Source organism: Schistocerca cancellata, chromosome 6 (genome assembly GCF_023864275.1).
Source record: "Schistocerca cancellata isolate TAMUIC-IGC-003103 chromosome 6, iqSchCanc2.1, whole genome shotgun sequence".
NCBI lineage: Eukaryota > Metazoa > Arthropoda > Insecta > Orthoptera > Acrididae > Schistocerca > Schistocerca cancellata.
Genome location: NC_064631.1, coordinates 536822507 through 536838217, shown reverse-complemented (window position 1 = coordinate 536838217; position 15711 = coordinate 536822507).

Below are 15711 nucleotides of genomic sequence, written 5' to 3'. Positions count from 1 at the left end.
TATGCAGCCAAATGGGTTCAAGAGCTTATACCTAAATTTCTTTGAGGAAATGAGAGAAAAAAAGTATTGCATGATATGTGTTTTTAAAGGGTTAATATTTTTGTTTTGACGATTATTTAGAAAATGAATCAATACGTAATTCGTAGGTACAGTTATCCAAGAAGTGGCCAAACTGTCCAAGAGTTGTTCTTTTCCTTAAGTGATTTAATAATGAGCAATTTTTTAAAGTGGCCAAAATGGTCCACAATTTGTTTCTTGTCCCACTGATTTATTAACACGCGAGTGAAAATTTACTGGAGTGGCTGAAATGGTTCATGGGTTGTGCATTTAATTATTTGATTTCTTAAACGTCTGATGGCAAATGTCCGATGCAAAGTGTTTTTTCGTATTAAGCAAGCAACAGTGTGATGATTTTAATATCAAATTTTCATATGATAATAATACAAATAACCAAAGGCTTTACCAAATTTTATAGAGTAGAATTTCACGCCACCAATAATGCGACGTGAAATTAACTATTTACTGTGTACTCTAGTTGCAGTAAGAGGAAGCACTTGAAATAATACCAAGCAGGGTGATGACTGAGCGTTACACATGAAAGGTGGTGAGTCACTTAGAGTGGGAGTGCGAGAGTGAAGGAGCCAGAAGTTATATGGACATGACGTTTGCGCGGGAATATAGTGAATGTACCGATTGTCTTAAAAGGAGCTTGGCGTAGGTAGACCTTTCCATTAGCTTAAAGGCGCGCGAAACGCCTATGCTGAAGGGGAAGCTATACAACAGATCAAGATAACGCTCAAAGATATTAAATAGTCCCAGGAGTCATGACCTCTTAACGTTAAGAACTATTTGTTTTCATTTTCATGTAAAGTAGATAATAAAGGCCAATATCTAGTGGGTCACATTACTCTGTTTCAGTTCATATGTTTCCTTTCAGTTTCAAAAATGGATTAGTAGACTGTGACTCAAGAGCGCGGAAGCATCTGTTCAGTGAAGTGGAAGACAGCTAGCCTGCTGGCGCGTTCGCAAGATGAAGTCGCTTTTTAGCTGCCTGAGGAATCGGTCACGTGAATAAACACTTGGCAAAAATGTTCATTTTCTAATGTAATATAGTACTTTGAGAGTACTATCGATTTTCGCACACTGTTCCGACTGACCGAAACAGCATATGACTAGTGACAGGTTATTCCTCAAATATTAGACGCAGTAATGTGTACGTGTAGGAAGTGACATTGCAAAGTTATCATTTCCTACTGTCACGGTTATTAGAACGACGGTAGGACAGCGTACTCTAGTCGTCATGTTGTCTCCTCATGATAGGTAAGTGGTTTCGGTGCATGGCTTGGCGCTTGCGAATTTTTAGTGGTTGTGTATTCAAACTTTAACCACGCAGTGCAAGTGGAACGTTCTTTACATATGATTTTCTATGCTGTAACTATGTTAAACTACCAAGTATTTCTGACAGATTTTTGGAGTTCTAGAAATGTCTATCGTGACTAAAAGTACATTGTTTGTGAGGAGAATTGTATTTAACATGACTGGGAGGAGTGTTATTGAAACGGGTAACGTGAGTAAGCATTCCCTTCGTAGTGAGTGCATTAATTGAGAGGAGAATGATATTTAGCGTGAGTAAACGACGTATCATACAAGACACAAGGAAAGACGTCCGCCTCATACCGCTGTCTTTCGTGTGCTCTCATCTCACACAATAAGTGGCAAACACAATTGTAATTATTAATCACTTGCCATTGTAACAGCTGTTTATTGGATGACATGTTGTTGTTGTTGTGGTTTTCAGTCCTGAGACTGGTTTGATGCAGCTCTCCATGCTACTCTATCCTGTGCAAGCTTCTTCATCTCCCAGTACCTACAGCAACCTAACATCCTTCTGAATCTGCTTAGTGTATTCATCTCTTGGTCTCCCCCTGCGATTGTTACCCTCCACGCTGCCCTCCAATACTAAATTGGTGATCCCTTGATGCCACAGAACATGTCCTACCAACCGATACCTTCTTCTGGTCAAGTTGTGCCACAAACGTCTCTTCTCCCCAATCCTATTCAATACTTCCTCATTAGTTATGTGATCTACCACCTAATCTTCAGCATTCTTCTGTAGCACCACATTTCGAAAGCTTCTATTCTCTTCCTGTCCAAACTATTTACCGTCCATGTTTCTCTTCCATACATGGCTACACTCCATACAAATACTTTCAGAAATGACTTCCTGACACTTAAATCTATACTCGATGTTAACAAATATCTCTTCTTCAGAAACGCTTTCCTTGCCGTTGCCAGTCTACATTTTATATCCTCTCTACTTCGACCATCATCAGTTATTTTGCTGCCCAAATAGAAAAACTCGTCTACTGCTGTCAGTGTCTCATTTCCTAATCTAATTCCCTCAGCATCATCTGATTTAATTCGACTACATTCTATTATCCTCGTTTTGCTTTTGTTGATATTCATCTTATATCCTCCCTTCAAGACAGCATCCATTCCGTTCAACTGCTCTTCCAAGTCCTTTGCTGTCTCTGACAGAATTACAATGTCATCGGCGAACCTCAAAGTTTTATTTCTTCTCCATGGATTTTAATACCTACTCCGAATTTTTCTTTTGTTTCCTTTACTGCTTGCTCAATATACAGATTGTATAACATCGGGGAGAGGCTACAACCCTGTCTTACTCCCTTCCCAACCACTGCTTCCCTTTCATGTCCCTCGACTCTTATAACTGCCATCTGGTTTCTGTACAAATTGTAAATAGCCTTTCGCTCCCTGTATTTTACCCCTGCCACCTTTATAATTTCAAAGAGAGTATTCCAGTCAACATTGTCAAAAGCTTTCTCTAAGTCTACAAATGCCTTTCCTTAATGTATCTTCTAAGATAAGTCGTAAGGTCAGTATTGCCTCACCTGTTACAGTATTTCTACGGAAACCAAACTGATCTTTCCCGAGGTCGGCTTCTACTAATTTTTCCATTCGTCTGTAAAGAATTCGTGTTAGTATTTTGCAGCTGTGGCTTATTAAACTGATTGTTCGGTAATTTTCACATCTGTCAACACCTGCTTTCTTTGAGATTGGAATTATTATATTCTTCTTGAAGTCTGAGGGTATTTCGCCTGTTTCATACATCTTGCTCACCAGATGGTAGAGTTTTGTCAGGACCTACTCTACCAAGGCCGTTGTAGTTCCAATGGAATGTTGTCTACTCCGGGGGCCTTGATTCGACTCAGGTCTTTCAGTGCTCTGTCAAACTCTTCACGCAGTATCGTATCTCCCATTTCATCTTCATCTACATCCTCTTCCATTTCCATAATATTGTCCTCAAGTACATCGCCCTTGTATAGACCTTCTATATACTCCTTCCACCTTTCTGCTTTTCCTTCTTTGCTTAGAACTGGGTTTCCATCTGAGCTCTTGATGTTCATACAAGTGGTTCTCTTTTCTCCAAAGGTCTCTTTAATTTTCCTGTAGGCAGTATCTGCCTTACCCATAGTGAGATAAGCCTCTACATCCTTACATTTGTCCTCTAGCCATCCCTGCTTAGCCATTTTGCACTTCCTGTCGATCTCATTTTTGGGACGTTTGTATTCCTTTTTGCCTGCTTCATTTACTGCATTTTTATATTTTCTCCTTTCATCAATTAAATTCAGTGTTTCTTCTGTTACCCAAGGATTTCTAGTAGTCCTCGTCTTTTTACCTACTTGATCCTCTGCTGCCTTCACTACTTCATCCCTCAAAGGTACCCATTGTTCTTCTACTGTATTTCTTTCCCCCATTCCTGTCAGTTGTTCCCTTATGCTCTCCCTGAAACTCTGTACAACATCTGGTTCTTTCAGTTTATCCAGGTCCCATCTCCTTAAATTTCCACATTTTTGCAGTTTCTTCAGTTTTAATCTACAGGTCATAACCAATAGATTGTAGTCAGAGTCCACATCTGCCCCTGGAAATGTCTTACAATATCAAACCTGGTTCCTAAATCTCTGTCTTACCATTATGTAATATATCTGATACCTTTTAGTATCTCCAGGGTTCTTCCATGTATACAACCTTCTATCATGATTCTTAAACCAAGTGTTAGCTATGATTAAGCTGTGCTCTGTGCAAAATTCTACCAGGCGGCTTCCTCTTTCATTTCTTAGCCTCAATCCATATTCACCTACTACGTTTCCTTCTCTCCCTTTTCCTATACTCGAATTGCAGTCACCCATGACTATTAAATTTTCGTCTCCCATCTCTATCTGAATAATTTCTTTTATTTCGTCATAAATTTCTTCAATTTCTTCGTCATCTGCAGAGCTAGTCGGCATATAAACTTGTACTACTGTAGTAGGTGTGGGCTTCGTATCAATCTTGGCCACAATAATGCGTTCACTATGCTGCTTGTAGTAGCTTACCCGCATTCCTATTTTCCTATTCATTATTAAACCTACTCCTGCATTACCCCTACTTGATTTTGTGTTTATAACCCTGAAGTCACCTGACCAGAAGTCTTGTTCCTCCTGCCACCGAACTTCACTAATTCCCACTATATCTAACTTTAACCTATTCATTTCCCTTTTTAAATTTTCTAAACTACCTGCCCGATTAAGGGATCTGACATTCCACGCTCCGATCCGTAGAACGCCAGTTTTCTTTCTCCTGATAACGACATCCTCTCGAGTAGTCCCCGCCCGGAGATCCGAATGGGGGACTATTTTACCTCCGGAATATTTTACCCAAGAGGACGCCATCATCATTTAATCATACAGTAAAGCTGCCTGCCCTCGGGAAAAATTACGGCCGTAGTTTCCCCTTGCTTTCAGCCGTTCGCAGTACCAGCACAGCAAGGCCGTTTTGGTTATTGTTACAAGGCCAGATCAGTCAATCATCCAGACTGTTGCCCTTGCAACTACTGAAAAGGCTGCAGCCCCTCTTCAGGAACCACACGTTTGTCTGGCCTCTCAACAGATACCCCTCCGTTGTGGTTGTACCTACGGTACGGCTATCTGTATCGCTGAGGCACGCAAGCCTCCCTACCAACGGCAAGGTCTATGGTTCATGGGGTGATGACATAGAGCCTCTCAATTAATTTTGAACGTTATTGCAGTTATATTATTTTTATTAGTGGCTAACCGACATACTTCCAAGGCCAACTCAGTATATTTACGATATGGATAAATACAATGTGTACCTACGAGAGCGCATTAGCAGGACGGTCCTTGAGTGTATTTTTGTCTAGATGGTGAAACATTAGGATTTGCGTCGTTCACGACATCTCTCGAATGTGAGATGGTCGTTGGAATACTTGGAATACTGACCGCCCGGAAAATGAAGAGAGGGGCCACTTTGCACTCAATTTACTGATCACTGGCATCCACCCCGTACGATTCAAATACATTTACGTTTAGGTTTTGAAATTAAAATCAGTATACAAAATGTTCTAGAGACAGGCAGGTGGGACTGATTAACAAATTTATAATTCTCTAACATACCTGATTAAGTGCCCCCCCTCCCCCTCCTGCCACCAGTACATAAGAAAGCTACTACTAAGCTACTGCTAAGAAGATAACTCCATTTTTTCCCCTTTTTCTTTTCTTCCCCAAAATAACTGAACTTCTGTTGAATCAGTGACGCATTACAGACACCGAAAATGTTCTGAAAATAAAAGAGAATATACTGTTACAGAATGTTGTCTAGATATTACAATATACAATAAGGGGAGAAATATTCCTTGAGTAAAATCTATAAACCGGAATACAGCATACAGTGTCATTTGGCGCGCTATCGATAAGGAAGTACGTTTTCGAAATGTAATGGATGGTTCATGTTCCCTTTTACTTCCCTGTGATGTAAATTATACTTTTTTTCTGAAATAAAAGAAGAATATAAATAAAAATACGAAAGGTTTGTTAATATATACATCAAACAGATCAAAGCTGTATTACTCTGTTTCGTCAGAGAAGTGTCAATCCGGTAAGTTAAATCGCTCCTTGCAACGGATAAATATGCTACCTACAGAACATAAAAAAGTGTAAATGAGCTCTTGGTAGGAGAAAACAGTGATAAGAGTTACATGAAAACTCGTGTTGATTCCAAGCGAAATATTTCACTCAAAATGCAAAGCATATGCAGATATACACTACCGGTCAAAAGCTTCGAACGCCTATTACATTTATGGATTTGTTTTTAAAACAACGATTACGCTTAAAATATTTTATCATGTCAAAAAAATGGTTCAAATGGCTCTGATCACTATGGGACTTAACAGCTGTGGTCATCAGTCCCCTAGAACATAGAACTACTTAAACCTAGCTAACGTAAGGACATAACACACATCCATGCCCGAGGCAGGATTCGAACCTGCGACCGTAGCAGTCGCGCGGTTCCGGACTGCGCGCCTAGAACCGCGAGACCACCGCGGCCGGCTTTATCATGTCCTCTTTCTGACAATAAATCAAGTATAAACATATAAATTCTAGGCACCTCTGTTGTGTATTTGACTGGTTGTTCACATAGGAAGGGTGGCAAGGGGGGGGGGGATATTTTGTCTGAGACAGTTTTGTTCAAAAAGGCCTCATTCCTTCAGTTGTCTGTGTAGCAAACAGTTCGCCCTAGTTTAGAGCACACTGTGTGCATCTCGCAGGGTGACTGTATATCTGTTCTGGTTCATACCATATTACCTCTTTATGGTATGGAAGGAGGAGACTGAAATTGGGAAAACGTGCCGTAATCGTACCTCTACATCAGACTGGCTACTCTACTATAGCAAATGCAATAAACGTTCCCTTAGCCCTATCTACAGTTGTCTGTACTTTGCAGCAGGTCAAGAAAGCTATTGCCACTGCAAGTCTTCCGCGTTCTGGAAGACACTGAGTAACATCATACACGGAAAAATACTTCATGTACGTACAGAGTAAACATGAGAGGACTCGTACCGCATCTGAAATAGAGCCGCTCCAGTCTCAGTCTCAACAGTACAACGCCGTCTTCGTAGACAAGTTTAAAGATATGCATAGCGACCAAAAGCCCTTTATTACGTGAACAAAGTAAGATGAAAAACTTACAATCGGCACGGAAAGATAAAATCTGCAGCGTGCGGAAATGTTGCAAGTGTTACTAACAGGTGAATCTAATTTTGAAATATTTCGAATCAGTCGTCGGATTTGAAGTATCTGGAAGCAATCGCCGAATGTTTGTTCATCGACTTCATGGAGAACGTATGAGACTCTGTGTGCGACATCAACGATCAAGCATGGATGAGGGCCAGTCATGTTGTGGGGATATTTTGCAGGTGATAAAGTTGGTGATGTAATGAGGATTAATTAAACATTTACGAGGTAGGTATCTGACAGGACACTGATGAAAAACGAAATTTCATCAGAGCAGAGACTTATTGGTCATGGGTTTGTTCTCCAGTAGAACAATGATCTCAAACATGCTTCTTAGCTGAGCGGAGTTTATGTCAGTAGAAAAGGGAAATGTGGGGAACTGAAGCTCATGATTTGGCTAATTCTTAAGTACCACTGAAATCATATGGGAAGAACTTGACAGACAGATTAGGAAACTGAGGTCATCTAATGTTGAAGATGTACCGAATAATAAGCAGATGTATCAGCTGTAATACATGCAAAAACATTACTACAAAATCTGATCTCCAGAAAACCAAGAGTTTGTGCAGCCGTTCTGAGGGCAAAAGGTGGATACTTTAAAGAGGCTTTAATGTACACTGTATTATATTGTACTTAACGATTGAGAAAACATTTATTTTCTTATCTATTTAATTTGTACTATGCGTTCATACACTGAAATAAAGTATATAGCTTTTATCATGGGTGATCGAAATATTTTGACCGGTTGCCTACACAGAAAGTACGCTACGTGATATGAGTGGTAAAAGGTGTTACATAAGTGAATTACTGTAGAAAAACATCGATCAAAAATACATAGACGTAAAGTCGCGTGGAGGACACATGTGATTCAACCAAAAGAAAGCCGAACTACACCAACTGAGACAACTTGTTGCCATGACAAATGAAAACGCACGCGGTGGCTGCACGGTCTAGGGCGCCTTTCCACGGCTCGCGCCGCTGCCCCTGTCGGAAGTTCGAGTCCTCCCTCGGGCATGGGTGTGTGTGTGCTGTCCTTAGCATAAGTTAGTTTAAGTACTGTGTAAGTCTAGTGACCGATGACTTCAGCAGTTTGGTCCCATAGCAACTTCTCACAAATTAAAAAAAAAAAAATCCATAAGAGATAAAGAGCGTCAATTCAAAGTGGAATGGACGACTATTGTCTTCCTCGCGACCACTCGAGGGATTATATGGAAATGTCGCGATTGGTAAACCACTGCGTAAATACTTGTAGCTAAACTAAATTACTACTTTATTAACAAGGAATTGGGAAGTATCATAAACCTCTACAAGTCGGCAGAACGTGTCATTAAAAGGAAAGAATTTTCTAGAGAAACCTTTAGAATAGCTAAAGGACAGAAACAACAGCGCTGTCTGTCTCCTACACTGTTTAAGGTGTGAGTGGTGAAGGCACTGTATCTGGTGTAGAAATTGCATGGAGCTCGAAATAGGGAACCACTATATGCACACAATTTTCTTTGCTGATTATCAGTTCGTTGCAGCAAGTGATGAAGGTTATATATCTTACATGCTTCGGAAGTTGTCGGTTGATTGTAGAAAACGGGGTACGAAAATTAGTTTTAAGATGATGGAACATTTATGTGGCGCAGAGGAAGGAAGTAACTTTGACACCGGCGAACATCACAGTAATGTGTTTAATCTGTTTAAGTACCTGTGTAGTACACATACCATTTGATGGAATATGTGACACAGGCAACGAACAACGTTTCAAACAGGGAGGGCACCTATTCGAAAAATAGGTCTAGTGTTTTTGTCCACTAAAATGAGCTAAAGGGTAAAAGGCGATTATCCAATTCATCGTGGAACCAGTAACAAATTATGAGAATGAGCGCTGGTAACAAAGAAAGATATAGGCAGATATTTAAGACTTAGAAATGGACCACCTGAGAAGAGCTTGTAGAACTTCTCGAACATGTAAGAATGACGACATAAGAGAAAAGAAGCAGATTAATTATAGTGTTACAGGCAGAATAGAAGAAAGATGGCTTGGATGGTTAGAGCTTATCAAAGAAATAGAAGAATTCAAATGGCCAAAGAGAGCACTTTATGGCAAGAAGATCAAGAAAAGAGTGACTAATGGGCAGCCATGAAGCGATACACACAAGAATAGTAGAAGAGGATGAGGAAGAATGGCGGGATCGAGCCGGATGCTGCTATAGCTGTAGAACATGGCGACAATAAAAATAATGGAGAGCGTTAGAATGTACTTGAGAAATATAGACTGGCAAGACGTATTCTTACTCAACATTCTTTATGTCACTGAAAAGTGTTACATATTCTGTAACATAGCCTACAGTTGCCATGTAAAGTGTTCCTAAACAAGTTTAATAAATATCAATTACTGTTCCTTCATTTTTTGCAGGCGTTAGAGAACACAACGAGATCAACTGCCTCTGCTACTAAACACTGCACTCTGCTTAATGACAGAGTGGCGTTCGAAGAAGTGGTATAATCTGCTTGGTAAAGTGCTCATGTATGGCGATGTGGAAGCGGTCGCCAGTCGAATGTGGGTCCTTTAATTACCGTTGACAGTACTTTGATCGGTGACCGTCCGAATACGCGCCGCATGCTGTCGACAATTTCCCCTTTGCTTTTATGGCCGAGGGGACAGGGAGAGTGGTGGCGTTAATTCCTGATAACACGTGTTTACGTCAGTGTCCTGGGTTGAATTTCAAGCCCGTCCATAGTGTCCAATAAGTGAATGCACACTACGCTGATTAAGGTGACCGGTCCTTCGGATGGGACGTTAAGCTGACGGGGCCTCTCGGTGGTTTTCAAGATGAATAGGCTATTTGCCAGCCCTGAGTTTCATCTCTCATCATCTCCAAAACGAAAACGATAGTAAACTACAAACACTCACGCACACACTATCACAGTCTCTTACGCTTAACCTATACACTTGCATACACCTCATACTTTGCAAAGGAAAGATGCTCGCGGTAGCGGAGGATACGAAAAACCTTTCCAGTTAGCCGGCTGAACCTGCCATTCTGAGTCTCCCAGCCATTCATGCCATACGACTTTAGTTTAAAGAGGTTGAAAAATCAGCCAGCCAGTTGCAAAACAAAGGTTTATTAGTCCTGGACCTAGGTGTATATCTTCTTGAGAAGGAATGGGCCTTGTTACGCCACATGATGGCACATTAGATGTAACAAGACCCACTCCTTCTGAAGAAAATGTTTTTACAAATATCTAAAACCAGGTCAAGGGCTAATAAACCGCTGTTTGCAAATGGTTGGCTGATTTTTCAACCTCTTCAGATCTACATAGTTGTTGTTTCGCAGCCATGTATAAGATATTCACTTTAGTTTACAGCGGCTTCTGAGCTTCGTTGTTTAGCTTTGATATCCAATGCTCACAAATACCTTCTTTCTGTCGTCTTTATAAATACTAACACTCCGTTTCTCATTACTCAGATTAAGTGGAATATTACCATAAAACATTGATAGATTTTTTAAAAAATTTGCCGTATCAGTTACAAAGAAAATGTTCCCTTCTTTCCATTGTCGAAAGCTTGCTTTTGAATTCTAATACTAAGAGTAAATAAAAAATATGAAGCCCAGTAACATTACACAGTAGCACAGTAGACATTGCATTGTGGTCGATAAGGCAGCTGCGCTACGTCCGAAAATGTTTTAGTGCGTTTCAGCATCTTGTGCGGGACATGTCATGCACAGAATTTCGGCTGTGAATAAGCGAAACAGAAGCAGATACGGCGACACAAAGCGTAGGCGGGCACGCCTTTGTTGCACGGCATGCGTTGGAGGAACAACCCACATGGCCCGCAACGCAACGCCACAAGTCGCGCTCTCGTAAATGGATAAGCAGCCCCCTGTGTGAGTGGCAGCGCGGTCTGGGCCGCCGCCCGCATCTGTTCGCGGTGCACGCCACTGCGCAACTTGAGCAATTCGATTACGAAACGCTCGCTACGGCACTAGATTACATACTTGACGTGCAAGCAGCGCTTTATGTCAGATCTCTGTGGCCGTATAAACCTTTGTTTTCGTGGCAGAGCGCGTGCTTACGAGTTCCAGCGTACAAATGCGGCTGCTGTATTGATGCTGTACCTTACGGTCACTTACGCTTCTGAAAGTGCTCGCCTGAATTTCTATGTGTGCCTATGAATCAAATTAAGGAGCCAAAAATAAAAATAAAGATAATCAAATGTGATACAGAAAACAGCAAAAGAGATACCACGCACTGTGCGACAAAATATAGCGAATCAAGATTTGCAGACGAAATTAAAATACAAATCAAACAAATTTACTGAAAGATGAAAACAGGGAGCATTTGCGTTAACTATCGTAACATTCCTGCAAAAACAAATGGTTTAAATGGCTCTGAGCACTATGGGACTTAACAGCTGTGGTCATCAGTCCCCTAGAACTTAGAACTACTTAAACCTAACTAACCTAAGGACATCACACACATCCATGCCCGAGGCAGGATTCGAACCTGCGACCGTAGCAGTCGCGCGGTTCCGGACTGCGCGCCTAGAACCGCGAGACCACCGCGGCCGGCTACTGCAAAAACATTGTAAGAAAAAAATACGTACCACGAACGTATCATCCGAATGTGGCTGATAACGGTGGACGTGTTGTATATGTACAGACATACAAACGTTTAGAATTTCAGAAAAACTGAATGATTTATTTAAGAGAAAGAGCTTTCAAATTGAGAGAGTCCGTAATGGGTTGATCCATCTCTGGCCCTTATGCAAGCTTGGCATTGATTGACAGAGTTGTAGGATGACACTCTGGAGAATATGTCCTCAGATTTTTTTCCAACTGACGATTTAGATCGTCATCATCCCAAGACGGTTGAAGGGCACTGCCCATAAAGCGCCAAACGTTCAATAAGACTAGCAGTAGGAGCTATCGCCATGTGTGGGCGAGCGTTACCTTTCTGAAATGTAAGCCCAAGATGGCCTGCCGTCAAGGGCAACAAAAGGGGCGTAGAATACCGTCGACGTACCAGTGTGCTGTAAAGGTGCCGCATATGACAACCCAAGGGGCTCAGATATGAAATCAAATGGCATCACAGACCGTCAGGCCGTATGGCGTTCGAGACTCAGGTCGAAATCCAACTAGCGTTACTTAAACATTGATATTCGACACATACGGTTTTATCGGTAGTGTTTTCAAAAACCATCGTTATATCGACTAACTATCGATTGTACAGGGTAGGTACATGTTAAATGTCAAAGAAAATGTTGTGCTATTATAATATGGGCCAAAAAATGTTCGAATAATTTGGTATAGGCGAGATTCTGTATATTTGTATATATTTATACGTTTCTGTATTTTTAAGGTGGTTATAAATAGGGCCACTTGTGTGTTAACATCCCCATGTCTGATGGTTCTCATGTATTTGTAGCACTGAAGATGGTAAGACAGTGACAGAAATCGATCTGTAAAATAAAAAATTTCAGTATTAACGACCGATGCTGCCATTTATACAGAAAATATATTGAATAATACGGTCGTGGTGCACACGGTTCCCAATGGAATTAAACATCAAGACTACTTTTCATGTCTCATTTCCCAGTCTAGTTCTCTCAACATCGGTGATCTAATTCGATTACTTTCCATCAACAATGCTTAACATTTGTTGATGTTGCGTTTCTAATCTCTGCTGAAGACACTGTCCATTCCGTCCAACTACACTTCCGTGTCCTTGAAGTTTTTATATTCTTTGTATGTAGTTTAATTCCCTTTCCAAATTTCTCCTTGGTTTCCTTCACACCTGCTCCGTGTACAGATTGAATGACATCGGTGATGGGATAAAAACCCTGTCTCTCTGCTCTCAAATAGTGCTTGCATTTCATGTCCTTCTATCTCTGCAATGGAATATCTATTTTACCCCTGCTACTTCACAATTTAAGCGCGTGTACTGCAGTCAGCGTTGTCTGAAGCTATCTCCAATCCTAGAAATGCTATAAACGTACGTTTCCCTTGCTTCAGCCTGATTTTTAATATGTAAAATAAGATGTATTGACTCGCACTTTCCTACATATTTCCGGAACCCAACTGATATTTTCCGAAGTTCTCTTCTAACAGTTTTTCCGCTGTTCTGTAAATAATTCACATCAACAGTTTCCAACCATAACTTATTAAACTGATGGTTCACATCTTTCCAACATAGCGACTGCGTTCTTTGGATTTGAATTTATCACGTTGTTCCTGAAATCTGAGAGTATTTCGCCTGTCTCATGCACCTTCCACACCAGGTGGAATAATTTTGTGATGGATGACTTTCTCGATATCTTAGAAATCCTGAGGAAATGTCGTCCACTCCAGGAGCCTTGTTGTTCTGTGCACTTCCAAGTTCTTCTTATACTCTCATACATTCCTTATCATTTTCGCTTGCTATCTCTTTTGTTTCTGTAATATTATTCTCAAGTTTCCTTCAGTTACATAACCCAATATTCCTTCATTCTTTCAGATTTCTCGTCCTTATTTGGTAGCGGCTTGTCATCTGAGCTCTTGATATTCATGCAATTGCTTCCCTTTTACCAGAAGGTTTCTTTAATTTTCCTGTACGTGGTATCTATCTTCCTCCTGGTTATGCATACTTCTGCAACGTAGCATTTGTCCATTAGCCATTCCTGATTATCTGTTTATCTGTACATTCTGTCAATTTTATTTTTGAAGTATTTATTCCATTTTGCCTGTTTAATTTGCCGAATTTTTATATTTTCTCCTTTCGTCGGTTAAATCCAATATCTCCAGTGTTATCTGGGGATTCCTCCTGCGTCTTTCTATTTTTTACCTATGTCATCCTCTGCTACCTTCCCTATTTCATCTCTCATAGTTACCCTTTCGTCTTTCGTTATATTCTCATCCTCTGTTTCAGTTCAAATGTTGGACAATGCGCCCTCAGAAATCTTCCACAACCTCTGTTTACTTTCATTTATCTAATTATCAATTCCTTAATTTCCTACCTTCTTTCACTTCATTTCATTTTTAATGTGTATTTCATAACCAATAAATTAATCAGAGTCCATGCATACACCCTTCCCCGGAAATGACTTACCGTTTAAAATCTGATTTCGAAATTACTGTTTTACCATTACAGAATCAGTATGACATCTCCCTGTGTCTTCGTGCTTTTTTACACGTATATAACCTTCTTTCTTGATTCTTAAACCAAATTTGAGCGATTATTAAAGGTTGCTCCTTGCAAAATTTTACCAGACTGGTTACTCTTTCTTTCTTTTCTCTCAGTCTATGTTCTTCTACAACTTTTCGATCTCTTCTTTTTCCTGCTGCCGAATTCAAATTATCCACCATAACTATATTTTAATCTCCCTTCATTCGCCGAATAATTTACTTGATCTCATCATAAATTTTGTCAACCTCTTCATCGTTCGCGGAGCTAGACGACTTATAAATTTGTACTACAGCAGTGAGCCTTAGCTATACGTCTACCTGGGCTGCGATAATGCGTTCACTTGTTGTTGATGGTAGCTTACCCACATTCCGGTTTTCTTATTAGTTACTGGACTTACTCCTGCATTACCCAGTTGATAACCTTGTACGGACATGCCCAGAAGTTCTATTGTTCCTGCCAGCGTGCTTCACCAATTCGCATTCTATGTAACTTCATCCTACACATTTCCTTTTAAATTCACTTACCTACTTATCCGATTGAATGATTTAAAATTCCACCCTCCGGTCCGTAGAAACCAGTTTTTTGTTTCCTGCTGACATCCTTCTGAGTAATCCCTGTCCAGTGACCCAAATGCAGAATTATTTTAGTTCTGGTATATTTTACCGAAGAGAATTGCATCATCATTAAGGCATACATTAGAGTTTCATGCACTCGAAAGAAAAATTATGGCTGCAATTTTCCCTTATGTTTAGCCGTTCGCAATACCTGCTCAGCAGGGCACTGTTGGTTGATGTTAGAAGACCAGATGAGTCAGTCATCGACATTGTTGTCCCTGCAACCATCGAAAAGGTTGCTGTTCCTCTTCGGAACCCATATATGTCTGACCTCTCCATAGATACACCTCCGTTGTGGTTGGGCTTACAGTCTGGTTATCTATATCGTTGAGAGACGCAGGCTACACCAACTCAGTGAGGTCCATGGTTCATTGGGCGGAGTGTGGTGAGAGGGTGTGTCAGAGATAGGAAAGAGTAATTATTTGCAGTTTTACCGATTGTGACTTTATTTAGAAGTGCTACCCCTGAGATTAATATTATTTGAAGATTATTGTTACGTTAGCTTTGAGTAAATTACTGGAGGTTGAAATAGAGCTGGCCGAAACACAGATACTAAATAAAGAGGTAATTCACTTATCAATCACTGATTGGTATTATTTATAGCATTTCTGACTAGACAAATGGCAATTTTTATGATACGTAATTTAATGAGAAAAGATGAAAGTTTCATTGAAAGAATCTTATACTCAATTTCACTGTGTAAAAGAAAACATTTCTAAAGCTAAAAGATAACATTTCTAAACGACTTTTAGATTAGGAAATAATTATTACGTATTTTTCATCTTCTTAATTCTTCTCTGAAGGAAGAGTTTGCAGAATAGTAATGACTAAAACCAAATAAATCTGATGAAAGT